Source organism: Triticum urartu, chromosome 1A (assembly GCF_056163025.1).
Source record: "Triticum urartu cultivar PI428250 chromosome 1A, HENAU_Tu73, whole genome shotgun sequence".
NCBI lineage: Eukaryota > Viridiplantae > Streptophyta > Magnoliopsida > Poales > Poaceae > Triticum > Triticum urartu.
In genome coordinates this window covers 352,284,911-352,298,753 of record NC_141873.1, presented here as the reverse complement: position 1 = coordinate 352,298,753, position 13,843 = coordinate 352,284,911, and positions in this window count along the sequence as shown.

The following is a 13,843-nucleotide window of genomic DNA, read 5'->3' as shown; positions in this document are numbered from 1 at the left end:
GACTCCACTACCGTGCTGCACACTGCTCATGGTGTTGGAGTGACTATCGATATGGCGGTCCACGATGCTGCTTATGCTGCTCTGACACGTCTTCGTGGAGAGTATCAGGAGTTGGACACCTCCCCCTTCAGGCACATTGCTATCGCATCCGATGTTGGTGCGGAGGGTTACTACACTGCTGCCTACTCCACTATCACCCGAGAGCCCTTCTACCATCAGAACCTGGTTCTGCATGCTGATGGGCTGGATCGAGCTAACCGAGCTCTTCGCCACGAGTTGTACACCACTCGTCAGCACCTCTATCGTGCTCTGACGATGTTGCACCCCTTCGTCGGATCTGGGGAGCTGTCGCGTTCTGCTATCTACCCAGCCAGGACCGTGATGCCCCAGGGCGTCGGCTGGCCAGATGTGGGAGGCTACTCTCCTGCATTGGGCCCTCTCCTGCCACCTGCGCGTCGGGTTCCGCACCAGAGTATCCGCGGACCCCAGGCTACTCGCGTGGAGGTATTCCCTTCGCGTCACTGCCAGCTGTCGGGCTACACCTACCTCCGCAGTACCGCATGGGACTGACGTAGACTTGCTTATTAGTGTTAGATACATTCGCCGCGAGCCTGCGTGCCGCCTATGATGTCTTAGTCTATGTACTGAACACTGTGTAACGAACTCTATGCATGATCTCTTTTGTAAGATATGCCGACTACTATGTGGTATCTATCGTGCTGCTTTCGTTGTGCATGTTTCATCATGAATGATTCTTGTTTTTACAATTCCTCAATGCTGAACTACCCCTGTTAAATATTAGCAGGATGGTTAGACCAGGTGGTCGTGGTCGTGGTGGCAACGCCCCACCACCGCCTGAGTACATGGCTGGTATGATCCAACAGCTTGAGATGAATCGCCAGTTCATGGAGAATATGATGGCTCAGTTTCCTCGCCCCAATATGAACCAGCAGCCAACCCCAGTAACTCTGCAGGATTTCATGCGCCTGAACCCAACAGTGTACCGCAGCTCAACTCAGCCTCTGGATGCTGATGACTGGCTCCGTGACATCACCTATGAGATGGAGTCTGCTGATGTAGCCCCTGCCAGCTATGTCACCTTTGCTTCCTTCTTCCTGAAGGGACCCGCAGCTCAATGGTGGGACAGCCACAGGCGTACACCGCCAGCTGGAACAATCATCACCTGGCCAGACTTCCAAGCTACCTTCCGTGTTCGCTTCATTCCTCAGGGAGTTATGGACCGGAAGAAGCGTGAGTTCCGCAACCTCACCCAAGGCAACAAGACTGTGGAAGCTTATCAGCGGGAGTTTCTGGACTTGTCCCGCTATGCTGAAGAGGACATTGCAACTGATGCACGCAGACAGGAGAAGTTCCGGGATGGCCTTCAAGCTGACATCAAACTCGCACTTCTAGTGCATGATTTTGCTGATTTCGCCACTCTGGTGAACAAAGCCATCAATGTCGAAACTGGTCTGCAGGAATACCAGAGCTCTCACAGGCGCAACCGTGACACGGGCTCATCTTCGGGCCCGTCCTCGCAGAAGCGCAAGATATGGATTCCCAATAGCTTGTACCAGCCGGATGCACCTACCCCAAGGCAGACCTATGCTGCACCTCGTCTGCCTACTCCTCCGACTAGGCGGCCAAGACTCCCAGCTCCACCACCACAAGCTCCTGTTCCCACTCCCAATAATGGATTGTGCTTCAGGTGTGGACAACCAGGGCATCGTGCTAGGGAATGCAACCAGAACCCGAATCAACTGGCCCTTCCAGCAACTGGCCGTGGAAGCAACCAGCCCCGCAGCAACAATGCCAAGTCTTATGGTCGTGTTCATGCCAACCACGTTGATCTGAGCGAAGCTCAAGACCAGCCTGCTACTGTGATGGGTACCCTCCTCGTAAATTCAGTACCAGCATCCGTTTTATTTGATACAGGTGCATCGCATTCATTCATGTCAGAAGGTTTTGCATGCTTGCACGACATTAAATGTGAGAACATGGATGCTTCACTATTAGTACACACCCCTGCGGGCCAATGTCGAACCTCCATGATTTGCAACGACGTCCCTGTAGAAATCGAAGGACTGGAATTCCTTGTCTCTCCCATCGTACTGAAGTCCTGTAGCATTGATCTCATTCTGGGAATGAATTGGTTAAAAGCGCATACTGCTTCTATAGTTTGCGCCACTAAGGTCGTCCATTTGCTACACCCTTCTGATGAAATAATAGCTTATCAAGCTCGTCTAGTTCAGAACGCCGAGGCACGACTTTATGCCTTGAATGCGTTGAACGCTGCACCACTCGAGGGCATTGAAAATGTTCTCGTCGTTCGTGAATTCCATGATGTATTCCCAGAAGAACTTCCAGGGATTCCCCCTGCTAGAGCTGTCGAATTCATCATCGACTTGAAACCCGGCACTACCCCTATAGCTAAACGACCCTACAAGATGCCGCCGCATGAACTCCTTGAGCTTAAGGAGGAAATCGACAAATCTCTTGTCAAAGGTTTCATTCGCCCAAGTTGCTCTCCTTGGGGAGCACCTTCTCTCTTTGTTAGGAAGAAGGATGGGACAAACCGATTGGTCCAAGACTAACGTCCTATAAACCAAGCTACCATTCAGAATAAATACCCTCTTCCTCGGATCAATGATCTTTACGATCAACTGGCTGGTTCATCAGTGTTCTCCAAACTTGACTTGAGGTTGGGTTACCACCAGATCCGTGTTCGTGAAGAGGACATCCCAAAAACCGCCTTCGTGACTCGGTATGGGTCATATGAGTACACCGTCATGTCATTCTGCTTAACGAATGCTCCCGCCACCTTCTCTCGTCTGATGAATTATATATTCATGGATTACCTCGACAAGTTCGTCGTGGTTTATTTGGACGATATCCTTGTATTTTCCAAGAACGAGGAAGAACATGCTGGACATCTGCGTCTTGTGCTAGAGAAGCTTCGAGAACATCAGCTGTATGCTAAGTATTCCAAGTGTGAATTCTGGCTTCCCGAAGTAACCTATCTTGGGCATGTCATCTCCAAAGATGGTATTGCCGTCAACCCTGAACGAGTTCAGGCTATTCTCGATTGGACTCCTCCGAAGAATGTGAAGCAAGTCCGAAGTTTTCTCGGCCTCGCCAGCTATTGCCGTCGATTCGTCGAGAACTTCTCCAAGATTGCCAGGCCTCTGACTAATTTGTTGCATAAGGGTGTCAAGTTCGACTGGACAGACAAGTGTCAGGAAAGTTTCCAGGCGCTCAAAGACAAGTTGACTTCTGCCCCCGTACTTGCTCCACCTGATACTAAGAAGGACTTCGTCATTTACTGCGACGCTTCCCGTCAAGGATTAGGCTGTGTCCTAATGCAAGAGCGCAGAGTGATTGCTTATGCCTCTCGTCAATTGCGCCCTCACGAAGAAAACTACCCGGTTCACGACCTCGAGCTTGCTGCTGTCATTCATGCACTGAAGCAGTGGCGACATTACCTTCTCGGTAATCGTTGCGAGATCTTCACCGACCATCAAAGTCTGAAGTATCTGTTTACTCAGCCAGATTTGAACCTACGCCAGCAAAGATGGATGGAGACTATTGCAGACTTTGACGTGGATATATCATATACCCCCGGCAAGGCTAATGTGATGGCTGATGCCTTGAGCCGCAAGTCTTACTGCAACCACCTCCAGGTTCATAAAGTTCAGCCCTCGCTTACCGAAGAATTTAGAAGGCTGAACCTCCATATTGTTCCTCCGGGATCACTCGCTCCCCCTCCCGAAGATTTCCCCAAACGGAACCTCCATGTTGTTTCCAAGGGTTCTCTCAATACCCTGGTTGCGAAACCAGATCTTGTGGACACCATCAAATGGATACAGAAATGTGACGATGAAGTCCTCAAGATTAAGCGCGACCTCAAAAGGGGAAAGCCCTCATTCTTCACGATCGCCGACGATGGCGCCTTGTATTTCAAAGGCCGCCTAGTGGTACCATGTTCGAAGAAAAACCTGGATAAGACTAAAAGGGTTATGCAAGAAGCTCATGATACGCCTCTGTCCATCCGTCCTGGTAGTACAAAGATGTATCAGGATATTCGTCAAAGATTCTGGTGGTCTAATATGAAGCAGGACATTGCTCGTTATGTTGCTGAGTGTGACATTTGTCGCCGAATCAAAGCAGAGCATCAAAGGCCTGCTGGAACTCTGCAACCTATCTCTATTCCTGAATGGAAATGGGACCATGTTGAAATGGACTTCGTCACTGGATTTCCCAAATCGCAGAAAGGTAATGATGCTATTCTTGTCGTCATTGACCGGCTTTCCAAAGTTGCCCATTTTCTGGCGGTCAAAGAGACAATCACTGCTAGTCAGCTTGCTACTCTCTACATGGCCAGAATTGTTTCACTTCACGGTATCCCACTGGTTATCAGTTCAGACCGTGGCAGCTTATTCACTTCAAGGTTTTGGGCGAGTTTCCAAAAAGCTATGGGGACTCATCTGTCGTTCAGTACTGCGTTCCATCCTCAGTCACAAGGACAAGTTGAACGTGTCAACCAAGTTCTCGAAGACATGCTTCGAGCTTGTGTAATCTCATTCGGCAAGAAATGGGAGGAATCTCTTCCATATGCCGAGTTCTCTTATAATAATAGCTATCAAGCTAGTCTGAAGATGTCCCCCTTCGAAGTGCTATATGGACGAAAGTGTCGAACCCCTTTGAACTGGTCAGAAACTGGGGAACGTCCACTCTTTGGTCCGGATATTATCCAACAGGCCGAAGAACAAGTTCGCATTATTCGTGAGAATCTCAAGGCTGCTCAGTCACGTCAGAAAAGTCAGTATGACCGTCATCACCAAGACATGGTCTATCAACCTGGCGAAAAGGCTTATCTTCGAGTTACACCAATGAAGGGTGCTCACCGCTTCGGGATCAAAGGCAAGCTAGCTCCTCGCTATATCGGCCCCTTCACTATTCTCGAAAGGCGTGGAAAGGTGGCATATCAACTGGAGCTTCCGCCGAACCTTTCTCAGGTTCACGATGTGTTCCACGTGTCGCAGCTTCGACGCTGCTTCAAGGACCCAATCCGAGCAGTGGATCATGAAGTGCTTGAATTGCAACAAGACCTCTCCTATAAAGAGCATCCGGTCCGCATTCTCGACCAAGCTGAACGCCGCACACGTCAGAAGGCGATCAAGTTCCTCAAGGTCCAGTGGTCGAATCACTCTGAAGACGAAGCCACCTGGGAACGCGAGGATCGTCTTCGTGATGAATACCCCGCACTGTTTCCTTCTACCTCCTAAATCTCGGGACGAGATTTCTTGTAGTGGAGGAGTTTTGTAACGCCCGGGTAATCAAGCTACAGTAATCCAACGATAATCATGCCACGTCACCCCGGTTACTATTGATAATCTACCGTTAGGCCAAAACCGAGTCAAATTCAAACATTAAAATAAAGTTAAATTATAAAAGTTTCAAAATGTTAAACTAAAAAGTTCGGAGTGTGCAGTTAAATGCCAGGGTAATTATAATGAAGCAAACACATTTTTATAAAATGCCTAAATAATTTAACTTGATTTAAAACAGAAGAGGAAATAAAGAAAAGGAAAACAGGAAACAAAACCAAAAAGAAAAAAAGGAGAAACCCCCCCCCTGGGCCGTGGCCCAACTGGGCCAACCCCCAGGCCCAGCCGGCTGGCCCGCTACCCCCCTCCTTATCCACTCCCTCCCCCAAACCCTAACCGACAGCCACCCACTCGCCCCCCCACTCGCTTTCTCCCTCTCCCCCCGATCCAATCGGGATCGGGCCCGACGCCGACGCCGCCCCTCCCGCACTCCCCTGCGCCCCACGCCGCCTGGACCGCGCCGGCCACCTCAACCGCACGCCGCGCGCCTCGGACCCGCCGTCCCCAGCGCCCGTGGACGGCCCGCCATCGCCGCTCGACGCCGTCCCGCCGCCAGGAACCTCCCCCGCCGGACCACACCTCGCCGCCTCGACCGCCTCCTCGCCGGAACCACGTCACCGCCGCCCGGAGGATCACCTCGCCGGTCCTCCCCGACCGCCCCCGAGCCCACTGCCCCATTGCCCTACTCCCCCTCGTGAGCTCCCCCTTCGCCCTCCTCTCCCCCTAGGTCGCCTCGGCCGTCGCCGCTCGACGCGCTCCGGCGCCACCGGCCCGCGCCGGGCCGTCCCGCCCCCGACCTCTCCCCTCTCCCCCTCGCTCACTCACCGAGCGGTCCGCGCTCCAGCACCCGCGGCCACCCCGCTCAGCCCCTGGTCGTGCTCCGGCACCACCGACCGCACCCTCGACCCCGGCCCTCCCTCTCTCTCCGCTCGCGCCCGCACCCACCGTCGCGCCCTGGCGCCCTGCTGCTTCCTCCCTAGGCGTTTCCCCTCCGGTGGCTGCCCGGCCATGCCCCGGTCCTCCTCGCCCGCCGATTTGGGCGAACGCCCAGTCGGGCGCTGCAACGCCCGACCCGCTAGCCCCCGGGCCACTGCCTAGGGGGCCCCGCCCCATAACGTTTTTTTTTAAAAAAAAAGAATTAAAAAAAATGTTAAATGAATAAATAGATAATAATTAAAATGTTAATTAATTAATTAATTAAGTGATTAATTAAGTTAATTAATCCTGATTAGATTAACCTAATCACTAATTAGATTAACTAATCTGTAATTAAACTAAACAGAGAATGACAGGTGGGTCCCACTGGACCCGCATGTCAGGTTGACCAAGTCAACTCTGTTGACTGCTGACGTCAGCATGACGTCATGCTGATGTCATAAATCCATTTTCGAATTAAATTAAATAATTAATTAAATTTCAGAAATTAATAAAATCTTTAGAAAATCATATCTTTTAATCCGTAACTCGGATTAAAATATTTTCAACATGAAAGTTGCTCAGAACGACGAGACGAATTCGGATACGCAGCCCGTTCGTCCGCCACGTGTCCCTAGCATAGTGAACCTGCAACTTTCCCCCTCTGTTTCATCTGTCCGAAAACGCGAAACACCGGGAATATTTTCCCGGATGTTATCCCCCTTCACCGGTATCACCTAATACCGCGTTAGGGCACCCCTAGCACCATTACTTGTCTTGTCATGCATCGTTATGCATCTGTTTGCATTATATTCATTGTTTCTTCCCCCCTCTTCTTCCGCTAGACACCGAGACCGACGCCGCTGCTACCCAGTCCGACTACGGAGTTGACGACCCCTCTCTCTTGCCAGAGCAACAAGGCAAGCCCCCCCCCTTGATCACCAGATATCGCCTACTCTCCTCTTTACTGCTTGCATTAGAGTAGTGTAGCATGCTACTGCTTTCCGTTATTCCTATCCTGATGCATAGCCTGTCCTTGTTACTACTGTTGTTACCATTACCTGCTATCCTACTGCTTAGTATAGAATGCTAGTGTTCCATCATTGGCCCTACACTCTTGTCCATCTGCCATGCTATACTACTGGGCCGTGATCACTCGGGAGTTGATCACGGGTATATACTATATGCTTTATACATGATACATGTGGTGACTAAAGACGGGTCGGCTTGTGGAGCACCCGCGAGTGATTCACGGATTGGGGGCTGAAAGGACCTTTGTCCCAACGGCCCTCTGTGTGGATCTTTGAGGCGGAGCGACAGGGCAGGTTCCGACCACCTAGGAGAGAGGTGGGCCTGGCCCTGGTCGACGTTCGCGGATACTTAACACGCTTAACGAGATCTGGGTATTTGATCTGAGATTGGCCATTTGGTCTATACGCACTAACCATCTACGCGGGAGTAGTTATGGGTATCCCGGCGTCGTGGTATCAGCCGAAGCCTTCTTGACGTCAGCGACGGAGCGGCGCGCGCTGGATTGGACTGGAACGCCACTAGGCTAGGTCTGCTTCCGGCCGCCCACGCAACGTGCAGGTGTGCTAAGGGCGATGGGCCCAGACCCCTGGGCGCTTAGGTTTAGACCGGCGTGCTGACCTCTCTGTTGTGCCTAGGTGGGGCTGCGACGTGTTGATCTTCCGAGGCCGGGCATGACCCAGGAAAGTGTGTCCGGCCAAATGGGATCGAGCGTGTTGGGGTATGTGGTGCACCCCTGCAGGGAAGTTAATCTATTCGAATAGCCGTGATCTTCGGTAACAGGACGACTTGGAGTTGTACCTTGACCTTATGACAACTAGAACCGGATACTTAATAAAACACATCCTTCCAAGTGCCAGATACAACCGGTGGTCGCTCTCTCTCAGGGATACGAGGAGGGGATCGCCGGGTAGGATTATTGCTATGCGATGATACTTGGAGGACTTCAGTCTACTCCCTTCTACATGCTGCAAGACGGAGGCTGCCAGAAGCGTAGTCTTCGAAAGGACTAGCTATCCCCCCTTATTCCGGCTTTCTGCAGTTCAGTCCACATATGAAACCCTTATTCCATTTGATACCAATGCATACATATGTAGTATAGTTCCTTGCTTGCGAGTACTTTGGATGAGTACTCACGGTTGCTTTCTCCCTCTTTTCCCCCTATCCCTTCTACCTGGTTGACGCAACCAGATGTTGGAGCCCAGGAGCCAGACGCCACCGTCGACGACGACTCCTACTACACCGGAGGTGCCTACTACTACGTGATGCCCGCTGACGACGACCAGGAGTAGTTAGGAGGATCCCAGGCAGGAGGCCTGCGCCTCTTTCGATCCATATCCCAGTTTGTGCTAGCCTTCTTAAGGCAACCTTGTTTAACTTATGTCTGTACTCAGATATTGTTGCTTCCGCTGACTCGTCTATGATCGAGCTCTTGTATTCGAGCCCTCGAGGCCCCTGGCTTGTAATATGATGCTTGTATGACTTATTTTATTTGTAGAGTTGTGTTGTGATATCTTTCCGTGAGTCCCTGATCTTGATCGTACACGTTTGCGTGTATGATTAGTGTACGATTAAATCGGGGGCGTCACACTCATCCCGACTTGTGGGGGAATCATAGTTTCCATAATCCTTTCCTCACTGGGACAATGCTCTAATAATGATGATCATCACACTTTTATTTTTCTTACAACTCGATACTTAGAACAAGATATGACTCTATATGAATGCCTCCGGCGGTGTACCGGGATGTGCAATGACTCATGAGTGACATGTATGGAAGAATTATGAACGGTGGCTTTTCCACAAATACAATGTCAACTACATGATCATGCAAAGAAATATGACAATGATGAAGTGTGTCATGATGAACGGAATGGTGGAAAGTTGCATGGCAATATATCTCGGAATGGCTATGGAAATGCCATAATAGGTAGGTATGGTGGCTGTTTTGAGGAATATATAAGGAGGTTTATGCGTGACAGAGCGTATCATATCACGGGGTTTGGATGCACCGGCGAAGTTTGCACCAACTCTCAATGTGAGAAAGGGCAATGCACGGTACCGAAGAGGCTAGCAAGGATGGAAGGGTGAGAGTGCGCATAATCCATGGACTCAACATTAGTCATAAAGAACTCACATACTTATTGCAAAAATATACAAGTCATCAAAAACCTCCACACTACGCGCATGCTCCTAGGGGGATAGATTGGTAGGAAAAGACCATCGCTCGTCCCCGACCGCCACTCATAAGGAGGACAATCAAATAACACCTCATGTTTCAAATTTGTTACACAACGTTTACCATAAGTGCATGCTACGGGACTTGCAAACTTCAACACAAGTATTCCCCAAATTCACAACTACTCAACTAGCATGACTTTGATATTATTACCTCCATATCTCAAGACAATCATCAAGCATCAAACTTCTCTTGGTATTCAACACACTCATAAGAGAATTTTCTTATTAATCTTGTATACCTAGCATATTAGGATTTTAAGAAAATTACCATGTTATTTACGACTCTCAAAATAATATAAGTGAAGCACGAGAGTTCATCTATTTCTTCAAAATAAAACTACCACCATGCTCTAAAAGATATAAGTGAAGCACTAGAGCAAATGACAAACTACTCCGAAAGATATAACTGAAGATCAATGAGTAGTCGAATAATTATGCAACTATGTGAAGATTCTCTAACATTTAATAATTTCAGATCTTGGTATTTTATTCAAACAGCAAGCAAAACTAAATAAAATAAAATTATGCTCCAAGCAAAACACATATCATGTGGCGAATAAAAATATAGCTCCAAGTAAAGTTACCGATGAACGAAGACGAAAGAGGGGATGCCTTCCGGGGCATCCCCAAGCTTAGGCTCTTGGCTATCCTTGAATATTACCTTGTGCCTTGGTCATCCCCAAGATTAGGCTCTTGCCACTCCTTATTCCATAGTCCATCGAATCCTTACCCAAAACTTGAAAACTTCACAACACAAAACTTAACAGAGAACTCGTAAGCTCCGTTAGTATATGAAAGTAAATCACCACTTCAAGGTACTGTAATGAAATCATTCTTTATTTATATTGGTGTTAAACCTACTGTATTATAACTTCTCTATGGTTTATAAACTATTTTACTAGCCATAGATTCATCAAAATAAGTAAACAACACACGAAAAACAGAATCTGTCAAAAACAGAACAGTCTGTAGTAATCTGAATCAAACGTATACTTATGGAACTCATAAAATTCTCAAATAAATTGCTGGACCTGAGGAATTTATATATTAATCATATGCAAACAGAATTAACTAAATAGCACTCTCCAAATAGAAATGGCAGCAATTCTCGTGAGCGCTAAAGTTTCTGTTTTTTACAGCATGATCAACAAGACTTTCCCCAAGTCTTCCCAAAGGTTCTACTTGGCACAAACACTAATTAAAAGCATAAAACCACATATAAACAGAGGCTAGATGAATTATTTGTTACTAAACAGGATCAAAAAGAAAGTAACAAAAATAAAATTGGGTTGCCTCCCAACAAGCGCTATCGTTTAATGCCCCTAGCTAGGCATGATGATTTCAATGATGCTCACATAAAGGATAAGAATTGTAACATAAAGAGAGCATCATGAAGAATATGACTAGCACATTTAAGTCTAACCCTCTTCCTATGCATAGGGATTTTGTGAGCAAACAACTTGTGAGAACAAGAATCAACTTGCATATGAAGGTAAAACAAGCATGACTTCAAAACTTTAAGCACATAGAGAGGAAACTTGATATTATTGCAATTCCTACAAGCATATATTCCTCCCTCATAATAATTTTCAGTAGCATCATGAATGAATTCAACAATATAACCAGCACCTAAAGCATTCTTTTCATGATCTACAAGCATAGAAAATTTACTACTCTCCACACAAGCAAAATTCTTCTCATTCGGAATAGTGGGAGTATCATAAGAAACTTGAATACTATAAATTGTTTCCACATTAAAAGAGTAATGTTCAGAGAAGGGGTAATCATAATAATGACAAGTTTTATAAATATAATCACTACTTTTTATAGCATAAGTATCATCACAATAATTATCATAAGTAGGAGGCATGTCATTATCATTATAAATTATCATATCAAAACTTGGGATACTAAAAATATCATCTTCATTAAGCGTAGCATCCCCAAGCTTGGGACAAACATTAATTGCAGCAAATATATTCTGAAATATGTCATCCTCATCAAACATAGCTTCCCCAAGCTTGGGCCTTTTCATATCATAAGCATAATCACTCTCATCATTAATAGAATGGATAGCACCAATAGTATAGCAATTATTATATTCTTCCAAGCAAGTGCCAAAAAGATTTTCAAGATCATAAGAAGTATCATTATCTTCCACAATTATATTTTCATGAGGCACAATATTAATAGGAGCAGCACTATTTGGGGGAGATATCTTTTTACCTCTCTTCCTTTTTCTTTTCTTCTTCTTCACCACATCATGTGTGGGTTCAATCCTCTTTTTGGAGCTCCTTATTAATGAGATTGGTTGAATAGGAGGCTCCTCCTCGTTACCTGATTCATCATAAGAAATAATAGGAGGATATTGGGAAGTCTCTTCCCTTTCATTAGTATTCTCTTCATCTTCTATTTGTTTTCTTTTCTTTATGTAGTTGGCAATATAAGGATTTTCAATGCAATTCACCGCACAATACATATACATTTTCTCTAGATCAAAATGAAGAACTTAATCAAGATTAAACTTTGGAATACCCTCAGTTATACGTTTCATTTCCTCATACCCCAAAAGAAGACTAAGCTCTTTATGATGCTCAAGGGTAATCAAATTATCACAATTTTTGGATACGATTCGGTCATAAAACAATTTGCATTGGAGATTTAAATGACCATGTTCATTGCAAAGTTCACAAGGAGCGCGAAAAATATTGAATTTTTCAGCACATTCATCTAGCTCTTCTTGCAACAATTTGGTTTCTAAGTACTTATGCCTCTTGCAATATCTATCTTCCCTATTTGGTGTGTACTTACAAACCCAATGCACTCCACAAAAATTGACATGTTTGTAGGAGACATTTTCATCATAACTAGTGCAATCATCATTAGCATCATGGGTATTCAAAGAATTCATACTAACAAAATTGCAATCATGCTCATCATTCAAATATTTAGTGCCAAACATTTTATAGATTTCTTCTTCTAGCACTTGAGCATAATTATCCTTTCCATCATACTCACGAAAGATATTAAAAAGTTGAAGCCTATGAGACAAACTCAGTTCCATTTTTTTATAGTTTTATTTTATAAACTAAACTAGTGATAAAACAAGAAACTAAAAGACTCGGTTGCAAGATCTAAAGATATACCTTCAAGCACTCACCTCCCCAGCAACGGCGCCAGAAAAGAGCTTAGTTGACGGGGTGTGTTAGTGCCGCTTTCCTTGCCTCCCCAGCAACGGCGCTAGAAAAGAGCTTGATGTCTACTACACAACCTTCTTCTTGTAGAAATTGTTGGGCCTCCAAGTGCAGAGGTTTGTAGGATAGTAGCAATTTTCCCTCAAGTGGATGACCTAAGGTTTATCAATTCGTAGGAGGCGTAGGATGAAGATGGTCTCTCTGAAGCAACCCTGCAACCAATTAACAAAGAGTCTCTTGTGTCCCCAACACACCCAATACAATGGTACATTGTATAGGTGCACTAGTTCGGCGAAGAGATGGTGAAACAAGTGGTATATGGATAGTAGATAAAGGTATTTGTAATCTGAAATAATAAAAACAACAAGGTAGCAAGTGATAAAAGTGAGCGTAAACGGTATTGCAATGCTAGGAAACAAGACCTAGAGTTCATACTTTCGCTAGTGTAAGTTCCCTCAACAATACTAACATAATTGGATCACATAACTATCCCTCAACATGCAACAAAGAGTCACTCCAAAGTCACTAATAGTGGAGAATGAACGAAGAGATTATGGTGGGGTACGAAACCACCTCAAAGTTATTCTTTCCAATCAATCCGTTGGGCTATTCCTATAAGTGTCACAAACAGCCCTAGAGTTCGTACTAGAATAACACCTTAAGACACAAATCAAACAAAACCCTAATGTCACCTAGATACTCCAATGTCACCTCAAGTATCCGTGGGTATGATTATATGATATGCGTCACACAATCTCAGATTCATCTATTCAACCAACACAAAGGACCTCAAAGAGTGCCCCAAAGTTTCTACCGGAGAATCACGACGAAAACGTGTGCCAACCCCTATGCATAGGTTCATGGGCGGAACCCGCAAGTTGATCACCAAAACATACATCAAGTGAATCACGTGATATCCCATTGTCACCACAGATATCCACGGCAAGACATACATCAAGTGTTCTCAAATCTATAAAGACTCAGTCCGATAAGATTACTTCAAAGGGGAAACTCAATTCATTACAAGAGAGAAGAGGGGGAAGAGAAACATAGGATCCAACTATAATAGCAAAGCTC